The sequence below is a fragment of the Ctenocephalides felis genome, unplaced genomic scaffold, assembly GCF_003426905.1.
Source record: "Ctenocephalides felis isolate EL2017-DRISC unplaced genomic scaffold, ASM342690v1 CF-g0.4_SCAFFOLD_01170, whole genome shotgun sequence".
Taxonomy (NCBI): Eukaryota; Metazoa; Arthropoda; class Insecta; order Siphonaptera; family Pulicidae; genus Ctenocephalides; species Ctenocephalides felis.
Window position 1 is genome coordinate 70,518,789 of NW_020537324.1, and position 15,797 is coordinate 70,534,585.

At 28.9% G+C, this 15,797-nt stretch overlaps 1 non-coding gene across 1 annotated transcript; it reads left to right on the forward strand.

The window, feature by feature from the left end:
- Positions 1–10,898: 10,898 nt before the first annotated feature.
- On the forward strand, positions 10,899–10,971 carry Trnav-cac. The gene has a single exon. It is a non-coding gene; the product is annotated as a tRNA-Val (tRNA).
- Positions 10,972–15,797: the final 4,826 nt, after the last annotated feature.

Below are 15,797 nucleotides of genomic sequence, written 5' to 3' on the forward strand. Positions count from 1 at the left end.
TTAAGCACAGAAAAGACGACAAAGGGGATAAAATTAATTCCAGAGATAAATTCCTACACCGCAAAATCAGATCCGTATAAGAGATTCAATTTTAATAGATTCTGATTAGAACAAATGAAACTTCACGCCATTAATTTATATTAAAAATTCATGGTAAAAAATTATGCCTAATTAACTAAGATCATTTTACTGCTTTAATTCTAATGTAGTTTTCTAATTCTAATGTAGCTTTCTTGCATTTCTACAGTAACATTTTTAACTTAAATTCTAAGTACGGCAGTGTCATCACGATAAAATTTATTACAATTATTATTATTATAAATTAATTAACTTTTTTTTTATTCTCTTTATTGAATTACAATCTGTCTTTACAAAAAAGAAGACATTCAGTAATTTTGATGATATATGAAATATTAAACATAAGATCTAAAAGGTTACCTAGTAGTAAGCCTTTTCAATTTTGATATATTGAATTTAAGTTTTGTGATTATATAGAGTAAACTTAAAAATAAAATGACCTATGAGGTAAATGAGTTATTTATTATCACATTGTGAATTATAACAAAAAATAAAAAAGACATAACTAAGCATAATAAAAATGAATAAAAATATAAATAAACAACTAAATAAGTAGTAGTAATTAACATAAAAATCAAAAATTTTTATATACCTTTACGTTTCAAAGGTTTCTGAACATTTTGGCATACCTTAGAAAATATCGATATATGTGTGTGTACGGATACAAATTTTCGTCGACGATTTAGGAAACACCTATCAACCTATGTGAATAATCGAATAAACATTCGATTTGTGCAGACGTGCAGATTAGTTTTTGGCAAAGGCAGGTCTAGCAGTTCCAAAGATACGGAGCAAAAACGGTAACTCAGTTTTTAAGAGAACGCAGCGTCCGGTTTTGATAATTCAAAAAACACTTAAAAAAAAAAATTTCAAAAAAAATAATTTTTGGTACGGAAAGTTTCAGCAATTTGCCTTAGAGCACGATGCCTTACACCACTGTAGGTATTTATTCGCAATATAATAGAAATAATAATATAAACTAAAGTAGTCTCCAATAAAATTTCTTACCTAGACAACATTGTCAAAATTGGGGGTTGTCAGTTTTCAAAAACCGGTTTTTTGACGAAAATTATGGAATTCGAAAATCAGTTTTTTAATGAAAAAAGTCGGTTTTCACTGTATAAATGGAAAATGACAAATATAGCCAAATATAAAAGATAGATGAAAGCGTTTTAATTCTTGAAATCATATCGGTTCAATAGGATTTGATATCTTATCAGTCTGTAATGGTTCCCAGAAAGGTTTTCTATATATTAATTTCAATTTTTATACCAGTGTATATTATATTAATTTAAATCAGTGTGACTTCTTTTTGAAGAAGTAACTTCCTCTACTCAAACTTTTAAAAAAAGTGATTTAAACCCTAGAAGTCACAAATTAAAGAACAAAAAACTTGGAATTATTATATCAGGCTTTAAAAACAATTAAGCATAATTTGGTCGTAAGTATGAGAGTATTTTCCATTTCAGAAAATTTTGTTAACAATAAAGGACACGTCTAAGTAGCAATTCGATAGACGTTCTCAATTTTTGAAATCATATTTTATTAAACAAATAAACAATTAGAATGTTTAAAATTAATTAATTAAAATTGCTCGGAACAGACAATACCCGAGGTTAACTTAACTATTTTTAAAACTAAAATTGATATTAACAAGTATGTTAATATTAATTTTAGTTTTATTTTTTTTTAATTTGATGCATTTTGTTATTTATATTTATTTGATGCATGTATTATTTTTATTTATTCGAAAACTTGCTTTTCACCATTATAAAAAAATTTTCATTTTTATATATGAAAATGATGCATGAATAACGAATAATTATTTTCAAAATTATTTATTAATCAAGATAAACTATTATTTTTCAGTTCTACTAATTAAAATTAAAATAATTTTGTTTACTATCTATAATATTGAACAATAAATAAATTCACTCAAATACTGCTTTAAATTACACTTTTGCGGATAAATTATAGAATATTCGAGCAAAAATTTATTTTCTATATAAAATTCGAAAACCTGTTAAAACCGCTTTTAGTAAAATTAAAATTCGAAAACTGGTTTTCTGAAATATAGTTTTCTAGTCAAAATAGTTAAAGATTATATTTATTGAAACTCGTTTGCTTCTGATTTTGCAAAACAGCCACGAATAATACTTGTCTTGTAAACGCATCATATTTAGTCAAAGTTAAAGAGGCAATTTGATTAGCATATCTATTTTTGATGCCGTGCAATTTTAACACTAAAAGCTTATAAAACTAGCTGTAAGTGGAATTCTGTCTTGAGGCAATTATGGCATCGTGCCTTAAGGCAAATTGCTGGAACTTCCCGTACCGTAACGAAATGTTCGAGAAATACTGAATGTTTTCAAATAGATTATTATAAATATTGTAACATTATCTAATATTTATAAGAATTATATAAACTGAATTGCAGAGTTGAAATTATTTATAAAGTATATTAGAACTAATAGTCAGAATTAAAAATAAAATCTGAAATATTTTCGATATACAAAAAACTTGGAGTTGGAGAAAAAGTTGGAACAAAATTTTTTTTTCCAAAATCAATTATTTTGTTAAGACAAGCAGAAAGTTCTTTGAATCATTTAAATCGGACGCTTAGTTCTCTCAAAAACTGCCATTTTTTACATATTTAGCTCCGTATCTTCAAAATGGCTGGGCCTGCCTTTGCCAAAAACTAATAAACACTTCTCCCAATCATTACTAATTTAATGTTTTTTAGATGATTCAAATCGGATACTCCGTTCTCTCAAAAATTCGATTTCTATTTTCTGCACTCTTTGCTCCGTATCTCCGAAACGGCTGGACCTGCCTTTGCCAAAAACTAATCAGCTCTTTTCCCAATCAATAGGAATCGAATGTTTTTGAACCATTCAAATCGGTTGATCCGTGCGCCCTAAAACGTGACTGGAAATTTGTATCCATACATACATACACACACACACATCCCTTTTTCTGAGGTATGCCAAAATGTTCAGAAACCTTCAAAACGTCGAGAAATGTAAAAATTTTCAATTCCGATTTTCGGCCCATTACAATAACTTACCCTACGGGAAGTTAATAAACACACAGGCTGTAAAATTAATTACGATGAGTATTTAACAATACGAATAAATATAGTATGCATCAGAAGTAATCTTTACCATCGTAAATCAACGATCGATGTTAAATTCTTGGATCTTAAATTCTTGACTGGGATGGGCTCTATGTTATCAGTCAGCGATGCTATTACTTTTAATATTTAAAATTCAAATTCAATAGTAATAAATATTATACTTCTCATTTCATAACTTGCATCATGCAATCTATTTCTGCGAAATCCACTTAGAACGACGACTATCAACAAACGGAAATACCTAGGAAAAAACTCTTTGCAGAGGAAGCAAATTTCCATCGGGGGAACATAAATTGAAAAAAACTCAATTATAAAGTCATACCATGTGCAATGGAAAGACAATCTAACTCTGAATTATTTTCGAATTAATAATATTCAGTAATTGAATTTGATTTAGAACGAAATTGATTTGTGGGATTTGATAACAGGTAGACCAATCAATCGTCGGATGATAGAATTTATTAAGAAGCTATTAACGTCAATTATAACGACTATATTATCATATCGAAGAGTAATAAAGTTAAAGACAATTTATGGTTTTCACTGCAAAGCTCAAATATATAAAAGAAAAATACTCTAGAAACGTATTAACAAATTCATGATACAGGCAATCAAAAAAAATGGATCAAAAAAGTTTATAACAAATAAATGATTTTTTTACACTGGCATTTAATCGCAGTCTCGACATGCTTTCAGAATACATCTGAAATAATCATATTGCTTACAAATAAGACCCCCCATCAGCCAAGATTACACATTGTGAGAACAAAACGAAAATTATATCTGCAACAAAGAACCATATCGTGTACCATGTACCTAGTACTATGTTGGGAACGTCGTGCAATAAGACTTCTGATATAAAAATAATCAATGTTGTCTTGTAAGAGTATAGTGTGATTTATAATTAAAAGCTGTAGCCTAAGGACCTCAATGTTTCGTAATTTACATTTTAATCAATTTGAATTTTTTACAAAAAGTACGGCTCCTATGCTAGTGGGCCATTACTGTAGGTCAATTTTAAAAAAGTGAAAAAATTAAAATTCAATTGGATCGAGCGGGGCTTAAAGGCCTGCCGGAAAAAGTCCACAACCATTATTTCAAAAACAAGTAAAGTATAACATTTTAAACGTACTAATTTAAAGTATAGGGTAAAATATGTGTAATCTGGGCGACATCGATATCACAAGATAAACGGTCATTGTCAATTTTTTGACCTTCAATTTTATAATGACTAACTCTGCAATTAAAATCCAATTATAACGGTTCACGATTATTAATATAATTAATCAGCAGAAATAGTTACGCGTAGTAATTAGGAAATCATTAAAAAAATCATTTAAAATCGTCGACACAAAAGAAATATTCAAACAATGGGATAGTTTTAATGCGATTTTTATTTTATATTTTTTGTGCATTGAGAAGTCATTTAGCAGTAGGCAGCTTTCCTACTACTTTCCCACAGAAAACTGGGTACAGATTTAGTTATACAAGCTTAATTTGCGTTAATGATAAAACTTCTATTATTAGACTAGACATACCTCCAATTTTTGCTACTTTATCATCTTTAGTTTTTGTTACTAAATGTGTTGACTATTTAGGATTTATTTTAGTTAAAATCCTAGACAAAAACTTATCTGAAGAGAGAGTTCAATTCAAGTAGCTTAAATATTATTCATTAATTTTTTAAATCAAACTTAATCATAGCGAATACTATTTAAGAATTTAATATCTAAAAAAAATATTTTATGAAAAAAAAATTGAAAAAAACATTTTTTTTTCAAAATCATTCAAATCGGACGCTTAGTTCTCTCAAAAAACTGCCATTTTTTGCTACATTTAGCTCTGTATCTCCGAAACCGCTGGAAACCTGCCCTTCCTTTGCTAAAACTAATAACCACTTCTCCCTATCATTACGAATTGAATGTTTTTTGGATTATTTAAATCCGATACGCCGATCTCTCAAAAACTTGATTTATATTTTCTGCATTCTTTGCTCCGTATCTCTGAAACGGCTGAACCTGCCTTTGCCAAAAACTAATCAGCACATCTTCCTATCAATAGGAATCGAATGTTTTTAGCCATTTAAATCGGTTGATCCGTGCGTACGAAAACGTGGACGAAAAATTGTGTTCATACATACACACACACACATCCATTTTTTCTGAGGTATGCCAAAATGTTCAGAACCTTCAAAACGTCGAGAAATGTAAAATGAATTTTATTTCGATTTTCGGCCCATTACAATAACTTACCCTACGGGAAGTAGGGTAATATTGACCATTTATTTATTCAAAATCCTAAACAAAAACTTATCTGGGAAGGGAGTTTAATTCAGAATGCTTAAATGTTATTTATAAAAAATTTTAATCAAAATTATTCATAGTAAATACTATTTAAAAATTCAATAAATTCAGTTATAATCAGAAATCAAAATACTATATTTTTTGAACTATGGATTTCTTTAGTATGTTTCAAGCATACAATTTTGTATAATTTTCTTCATAAATTTAAAAATTTATAATTGCTCTTAGTTCCATATACAGATAAACACGGATTATTCAAAATTTCTAATATTTAGGAACTACTAGTCTATCTTATAATTACAGTTTTTTTACTATTTTGTCTAATTAGTCTAATTTCTTAGAATATAGTTAGTAATGACTAATGAAGCTAAATATTTTCCCAAGCTTGATATAAAACATTATTATGTCTACGAATTAATATTGTCATTTTGTTTTATGGTGTATCTGATGACTGTGAAATTAATCCTATAATATATCGGTAAGTAATCGATATGTTTTTAATAATAAGTATCCAATTAACTTTTATATTCAGACGTCGCCAAGTAGATAGTGCAGTGGAACTTTTTGCAGAATTGATATTCACTGTGGATTGATAAATATTTGGGAAAATATTTGTAAGTTTGCTCCTTCTAGGAATCATTGTTCTATAAATGGGTTTTTTGTAACTTAGGATATGCACAATATTAGAAATATTATAAAAAATTACTGAACGTAATAATTTGAGTGAAATGTTTAATTTTGTAATTGTAATACATGTAAGTTTAACATATTGTTGTAGTAGTCGTTATCTTCTATATATATAAAAATAAGTCGGGTTTTCCTTCCTGATGAAATAACTCCAGAACGCACGAACCGATTTCGACAATTTTGCATTCGTTGGAAAGGTCTCGGGCTCCGCAAGGTTTATAGCTAAGAAAATGTGGTGCATGGCATCGTGCCTCAATGCAAATTGCTGGAACTTTACGCACCGTAATTAAAAATTCGAGTAATGACATTAGTGAGAATTATCAGAATTATGCTTGCTTAAGTCATCGAGCAATTCTTGCCGCAAAGAATAATGATGTACACGCACTGAATTTCATCATTCAATCAAAAATTGCTGGCTATTTGGTGACATACCAATGATTCCGACTGGTCTCCGTTTGACTTCAAACGATTGCAATTTCCTGTTCGCCTTGCGTTTTGCAATAACAAGTCGCAAGGCCAATCGCTTAGTGTTTGCGGGATAAATTTCAAATAGATTATTTAGAAAATCATTGTTTTTCACATGGGCAGTTATACGTTCCCTGTTCACGAGTTGGAAAACCATCCGCTTTGTTTGTGTTAACGTCAGACCAAAAAAACAAAAAATGTGGTTTACCAAAGATCACTTCCATGAAACGGATAATTTGCGGATTCACTTTTATTTACTTAGAAAAGTTCAACTAAAAAACACTTCATTTTTGTAATCGAAATAAATTCATTACTGTTGTGCAATAAAATCAAATTTTTCCTTTTCAAATATAAAACAAACAAAAAATTTCTTCATCTTTCTCACGAAACCATCTGGTGGCGAAACGGAGTTCGTCGGGTTTGCTAGTATTTAATATAAATGTTCAAATGTAAATGTAAAATGTGAAAGTATTCACATATTTTGTCCACTCGTTCTTTCTCAATTAATGTGATTGATTGCTCATCGTCAAACGGATTTGATAAAATAATGGCCGTGTTATACATCTTCGGAATCGGATTACATTATGCGAAAGATATAAAATGTGTTCGAATAAATTTCTCACTTGACCACACACGATCGTCTGTCAATTGTCCGACGACGGGTATCTGATTTCTTTATTATATTTGTCTTGTGAGAAAGATTACACCGATATCCTCGAATGAAGACTAATGTAGTTTTTGAAAAATGATATATCAAATTTTGTTCTAATTTGTCAATTAGTTGCACAACTGCTTGAGATACCACATTCCAGGAGACTCGAGCAAAAATCACAAATGGATAATATCCTAATAATAATAATAATAAATAAATAATGAATATAATCTAGCAAATTGTTTAATGAAACAATTTTTATAATTTTTATTAAATCATCACATTAAGATCGTTAATTTTTAACTTCCCGTAGGGTAAGTTATAGTAATCGCAAAAAAATCGAAAATGAAAATTTTTATATATCTTTACGTTTCAGAGGTTTCTGAATATTTTGGCACACCTTAGAAGAAATGGATGTATGTGTGTGTATGTGTGTATGTGTGTGCGTGGGTGTATGTATGCTCGGATACAAATTTTCGTCGACAATTTCGGGAACACGGATGAAGCGATTTGAATAATTCAGAAAACATTCGATTCGTATTGATAAGGAGACGTGCTGATTAGTTTTTGGCTAAGGCAGGTTTAGCCGTTCCGAAGATATGGGGCAAAAAGTGCCAAAAACGGTAACTCAGTTTTTAAGTAAACGGATCGTCCGATTTGAATAATTCAAAAAACATTTTACTTGTATTAAAAAGATAAAGAACTGATCCAATTTTCATGAAGGCAGGCCTAGCGGTTTCGGAGATCTGCCGTTTGGCGGTCAAAAATAATCATTAGAAATATGCACATCAAATTATCAGGTATTTTATAGAGATTTTAACAATAAGTATAAATTTTGTTTACATTCCTATGGGTTCCGTACCAGTATTTATCCGTTAGACGGCGTCGCAGTTAAAGCAGTACGATCGCTTTGAGAAAAAGTTTAGAATTTCGAAAATATTTCAAAATAAATTTTTCTTCAAAAAGTTTTTTTTTCAAAAGAAAAGTACATTTTTGTCAAAAATTTATAGTTTCTCAATATTCTATTTTTTCAGAGTTATTTTTTTTCAAAAATGTTAATCTTTTTAAAAAAAATAATTTTTGGTACGGGAAGTTTCAGCAATTTGTTAGTTTTTGTTTTATACATCTTAGTATAGCAGCTCATAGAGGGTGCGTTCGACTTGGACGCTTACGCGCTGTGAGCGCTCACGCTTATAAGCACGAATTTTTAGCGTTCGACTTGGCCGATAAGCGCTCAGAATCGATAACTAAATTCCGTTCGTTTTGGAAACTGTGAGCGTCAATAAGCATCAAAATGGCGGCAACTGGCGGTAACGGTAATTGTGTAAATTTTATTACTTTCTGGATCATTCAGCGGGATTATACACAATTTAACAATTAATAAATAAATAAAATTTGGTTTGCTTATGCTTAATTAATATTAATATTAAAATTAAAATTTAAAATTATTTAAAATTAATTAAATTTAAAATTAATTAATATTAATATTAATATTAAAAAATAATTGTGATATACCACTTGGCATTTTTGCGGGATATAAAGAATTTAAAATTAATAAATAAATGAAATTGGATAGCGTATGCTTAATTAATAGTAATATTAAATTAAATTTAAAATTATTTAAATTAATTGAATTTAAAACTAAATAAATATATGAATAAAATAAAATAAATACTATGAATAAAAAATAAATGTGATATACAACTTGGCATTTTTGCGGGATTATAAAGAATTTAACAATTAATAAATAAATGAAATTTGGTTAGCTTATGCTTATTAATAGTAATATTAAAATTGAAATTTAAAATTAATTAAATTAAAATTAATTAATATCAATATTAATTTAAGAAATAATTGTGATCTACAGCTTGCTATTTTTGCGGAATTATAATGAATTTGACAATTAATAAACAAATGAAATGACAGATAGTAAAAACCCTGACGCTCACGCTCACGCTGCCCTACACTCTGTGGCGTGAGCGTATGTGAGCGCAAAATATGTGCTACGAGCATCCTACGATGATGCTACGAGCGTACTTATGCCACACTCACAGCGCCAAGTCGAACGATGAAAGCGCGCTCACGGCGCGCTCACAGCGCGTAAGCGTCCAAGTCGAATGCACCCAGAATGTAATTACTGTTCTAATTGCTGTATAATAATAAACAAATAAAAAAATGTCAATTCACAGAAATAGCAGCAAATTGACTGTTTCAATTCAAACTTTAAAATCTATAGCATGTTACATATGACCGACATTTAACCGACGATATTAATTGCTTGTACTTTTGACAATTAAAACAGTTAATTTTGTTTTATCCTCTGGGCACAAAAATATATTTAAAAAGTGCATCAAACAAGTCCAAGACAAAAGATTGCCCTAAGGGTTCTGTACCATTAATTTCTTCGTAAACGATTTTGTACCCAGTTTTATGTGGGAAAATAGTAGGACAGCTGCCTACTGCTAAAATATTTTATTTTTAAATATTGTAAAATATTTTTTCTTTTAATTCATATAAAATTAGAAAAAACTAATTCATAAAGTTTTATCTGTGAATATTAGCTATAAGCATTTTTAGTATAGATATTATGATAGTTGTCATAAAATTTTCAGTCGTTTAATTTAATCATATTTTTCATTTAATATTTAATAATATTTAACAAATAATATTATGTACATGATGTCTTAGATAAGGACTTGACAGGGCAATCCATATGTTAAAAATTATTGTATTATTATCTTTGCTTAATATTAATCTTTGCTATATGACTTTCTCAATGGACGCAAAAAAGATGAAATTAAAAATCGCATTAAAACTAACGCATTGTCTGAAATTTTTGAATGATTTGCTAATTACAACGCGGAACTATTTCTGCTGATTAATTATATTAGAGGGCGTCCATTTATCACGTGATCAATTTTTTAAGGTTTTTTGGACCCCCATCCCCCTTGGTGATACGTGGTGATATTCAAAATAATCCCCCTTCCCCCTCCAAACATCTCGTGTATTTTTAGTTACAAAAATATGGTATCTTTTTGAAAATGTTTGGATTTTTTTTCAAAAAAATCTGGTAAAGAATAAATACACGTGATATATTACTATACCCCTCTCTCCCCTATGTGATATTTCGTGATTCCTCTCCTCCTAGAAACCTCAGGTGATTAATGGACGTTTCCTTAACACGTTTGCAGACGTGAATCCTGTAGCATTCATTTTCGTTGCAGAGAATAGAAGTGTAATACTTGACGTGGATGCTATAGCATTCATATAGTATATAATGATCAGAGAAGCGTAATACTTGACGTGGATGCTACAGAATTCATATAGTATATAATGATCAGAGAATAGAAGCGTAATACTTGACGTGGATGCCACAGCATTCATATAACAACCTGACCTGATTATCATATTGTAAATCAAATTTTGAAATATCACACCAATTACAAATAAAATGAATGTCAATTTTTGTATTTTGCTGAAACTTTTACTGGTCGCGAACGTATTAATAATCGTATGTATATCGCTCTCAAACAAAAGCATTGTACGATGTATTGCTCTCATAGCAATTTCTCCCAGTGTTTCCGTAGTGTAGTGGTTATCACGTGTGCTTCACACGCACAAGGCCCCCGGTTCGATCCCGGGCGGAAACATGAGGATTTTTTTTTAATTAAATATTTGTTTTTAAAATAATTTGGGATTTTATGTAAAAATTTTCTTGAATTTATTTGTATTTAGTGCTAACACAATTAATATTTCTTTTAAATAATTAAAATATATAACCACTATATTATTTGCACGTCATATAGATAAGAGATCACTTCAATCACAAATGTCCGACACAAACGATACATTTATAGTATATTTATTTATTAAAAGGCCATGTCAGTCATATATGTATGACATAAAAAAGAGTGTTTTCCAGGAATTTTTTGTATACATGAAGTTTTCTTGATACAATAATTTAATAAAGATAACGTCGCCCATGTGATTTTTTAGCGTGTTAAAATAGGATATACTTACTTATTATCATATTATACTGAACTTTCATAATGAATGAAAATTCAATACAGTAATCATTAACACTTAACGGATTATATAATACAAAAAAGAATTGCAGATAAATCTAATATGATTTTACAGTTCTTAAAGACTTTCTAATTGCATGTAATTACTGATTAGGCAAATTATTTTGACGTTCCAATTATTTTGATGATGGACAGTATCATTATAATAATTGGCTATTTTCACTAAAGACCATAATACCTTCTTACAGTAAATGAATCCACAACAATTCGATAAAAATGTATTAAATATAAAATTTTATTGATTATTACTTCTGTTTTATCATGTGTTTTTGTTAATAATATAAACAATCATATTGTCTTTATTGACAGTATTGCGCATTTGGCTATTTTTTCATTATAACATGCCAATTGGTATCTTTTTTATATATTGTTCCTAATTATTTCGTAATGAATATAGAAAAAGTTACCATAATAATCTTGAACTCTTAAAAAAGCAGCTTTTGTATTAGAAATTTTATAACCAAATCTGTTTTCAATCAAATTCTAACAATTTATTTTATTTCAAAACATTATATTTCGAAGTATATGTACCAAATTGGTTAATACATAAAAACGCCAACATGGACACAGTAGGCGTGAAATACGAACACATTCAGACATTTACAAAAGCCGCCTCTAAGATCGCCCAAACTCACTTGCCAGACAACTTCATCTCAACATTACCAGGACAAGATTAAAAAAAAATGAAATTGACAAAAAAATTACAAATACTACTACTACTACCATAATATTTATTTTTGATTCGATGTCATTATTCGATTATATGCTAAATTCCAGATAAGTCAGCAAACTTACACAACAGTCTTTCACACTTTTTTTATTATCTATTTCGTATAAAAGATTATGCGCTACAAAACGATTAGCCGGCACATTAAAATTATAATTAAGCTATTTAGATAAGATGAAACGTTATTCACGCAGATTTGCCACTATCGAGTTTGTCAGTTATTTATATAAAGATTCAAATGATAAAAGCGGTAAAATATACAGATGATTTGCTTTTAACTACAAAACAAATATATGAATATAAAAGTAACTTAAATATTTTTGCAAGTAAAAATATTAGTTAATTACTTTTTCTTCATAATATAAATAACATATTACATAAATTTATTAGAAGAAGGTATCTCGTATTAATGAAAAATAGTCATCTACCTATCTCTTTATCAATGAGACAATTTACACAAATTTTTAAATATTGATTATGCAAGCAATTTTGTATGAATTAAATTAAATGGTTCAAAATTTCTTAAAATTTACATGCTAATTACACAATCCATTAAATAAGTTTGAGACAAGCAATCTAATTAAATTGCTCTCTATTCCAAGAGTTAAATTGAACAGCTTCGGTTAATGCCACGTGCATGCCCTAAGGGACTTCACGATTTGAATTTATCGGTATCATCTTTTTTTAAGACGAATAATATTAATTGCCTAGCAATAAATGAAATATTTTTATGATTAGAGTCACTACTATTATATACTTCTGCTGATTTTTAAAACATTGTTTTAATGAATAGAAAATATTATGTGATGATAGTAAATAAGAAAGCAACCATTAATCACGTGATCGATTAAGATTTTTTTTACCCCTCCCTTTTACCTTGGTAATATTCCAAAATTGTACCCCCTTTCCCATAAATCTGTATTTTTAGTTACAAGAAAAAATTATAATAATTTTTTTTTTTGAAAATGTTTGGATTTTTTTTAAATTCAGGTAAAAAATAAATACATGCGATATCTTACCGCTCCCACCCTTATATGATATTTCATCATTTTATTGTCAAAATAAATTGTCCTAAAAACCGCAAGTAATTAATGAACACCGCCTATTTAGATGCACTGTCAAGAGCCATTTTAAGAATGACCTTTTTTACAATTCTTAAAGAAATTTTTCGATTGACATTTTATCTTCAATTCATAATATTAGCAAACATTATATATGAATAATTGCAAAAAGTGCTTTCCGTGTTTGAATCATCTAATTAAAGATTAGATTTAGTTTTTAATTATAAATAAAGTACCAAAGTTTGTTGTTGTTTTTGAGGCATAAAAAACGTAAACGAGATTTAAACAAAAATTTAATATAAAATTATTTTCAATGTGAAAAATACAATAACTAGAAGAATTCAGATCAAGCTACCTTTAAAATCAGGACGACATAATTATGAAACTTTGACATGGTCCATCATTCCAAACCTTCTCATAGTATTTTAGGATGTTTGTTAAGTTCTTTACTATCATACTACTATTACTATCAAAGTTTAAACTTTCATTAAAACCATCAGAGACAAAAAATGCTAATACTAATTACAAAAGCACTCATACATACTTATTCCAATTTTTGCATCAAACGATTCAGTATGCCTTAAAACTTCAACTTTTTCAGTTATATATACTTGTTCAAATTGGAAGATGTCAACCGAAATTTCTTTACTCATTTAAAAATGACATTGGAGCATTATTTGATCTGCTATGTGTTCTAATTCAGCGGTCGAGGATTTTTTTTAATTATCACCCCAAAATATTTTTGTCTAAATTGATATTACTACGCAGTAAATACAGTGAATATTAATTAAAAATACATACGTTTTAGCCCAAAAAATTCTATTTTAATCCTATTTGGGGTAATTCACTCCGGTTCCTCAACCACTGTTCTAATTCAAATGTCCTTTAAATTTAAAAATCATGTACCCCATCAAGTGAGACGTTCGTTAGATACAACGCCTACAAAATGCCAATTAAAGTCGAAATTAAATTATAATTAAACTACTTAGAGATTAGATTAATCGCATTCCTTAGAGACGCTGTAGTACCTTCTAACGGTATATTAATTCCCATAGCCGACGCCGGACGGCCGTTCATTATCTTATCTTTCTTTGTTCTATTTTATTTAACATTCGTTAAACTGCCAAGTTAATGCTTCTATTATTCCATTCTATTATAATTGTCTTAGGTATATTTTGTCGTGAAACACACGCTCATTTACAAGTTGGACTCTGTAGATTTCCATGAAGATATTCACTAATTTGGGAATTGGCTGAGTAAAATGAAGATTTATACTGGAAACTGTCATTTTCACATTTTTGAAGAAAAAAGAAAAAAAATGTTGAGAAAATATAACTGTCTTTTATTTCAAACAAATTATATTGTTAACTTCCCGTAGGGTAAGTTATTGTAATGGGCCGCAAATCGAAATTGAAAATTTTTACATTTCGACGTTTTGAAGGTTCCTGAACATTTTGGCATACCTCAGAAAAATGGATGTGTGTATGTATGTATAGATACAAATTTCCAGTCACGTTTTCGAGCGCACATTCAAAAAACATTCGATTCCTATTAATAGGGAGATGAACTGATTAGTTTTTGGCAAAGGCAAGTCCAGCAGTTACGGAGATAAAGGGCAAAGAGTGCAGAAAATATAAATCGAGTTTTTGAGAGAACGGAGCATCCGATTTGAATGATCTAAAAACATTCAATTATTAATGATTGGGAGAAGTGTTTATTAGTTTTTGGCAGGCCCAGCCATTTCGAAGATACGGAGCTAAATTGAAAATGGCAGTTTTTGAGAGAACTAAGCCTCCGATTTAAATGATTCAAGAACTTTCTGCTTGTCTTAACAAAATAATTGGTTTTGGAAAAAAAATTGTTTCAACTTTTTTTTCATTTTTTTTTTCAAAGAAATTTTTTTTGTATATCAAAAATAATTCAGATTTTATTTTTAATTCTGACTAAAGTTCTAATACACTTTGAACAAATAATTTCAACTTTGCAATTCAGTTTATATAATTCTTATAAATATTAGACAATATTACAATATTAATATAATCTATTTCAAAACATTCAGTACTCCTCAAATATTTCGTTACGGTACGGGAAGTTCCAGCAATTTGCCTTAAGCAACGATGCCACCCACCCACTAGTTAATCTTGATTTTATGAAAGGTAAATTAACTTCCATCATGTCAATCAATTTTGTTATTCGTTATCTATATTTAATATTTAATAAATCCTATCCAATCAAAAAGATATAAACTACGTCATGCTAACTGACTGCTTTGATTAACTGAGCTAATATGAATATCTTAATGGCTCTTAAGAACCATCAGTCGCACTTTAATAGCAAATGGACTATATTTATGTCTGATTAGCTGCAATAATCATAAATTCATCATCATGTTACTATAACATGTAATCAGAAGCATTAATAGTACACAACATTATTATGCTAATCACGTGTTTTAGCAAATGCAAAACATATAACCCAGTCAAAATAAACATTTAGCTTTGGAATAATTCGCATAGGACTGAAAATTGGTACAAATGTTAAATAGGCCATTATTAATAAATGTCAAAAGTCGCTATCGAACAAAATTCTGGTTTTTCTCATTT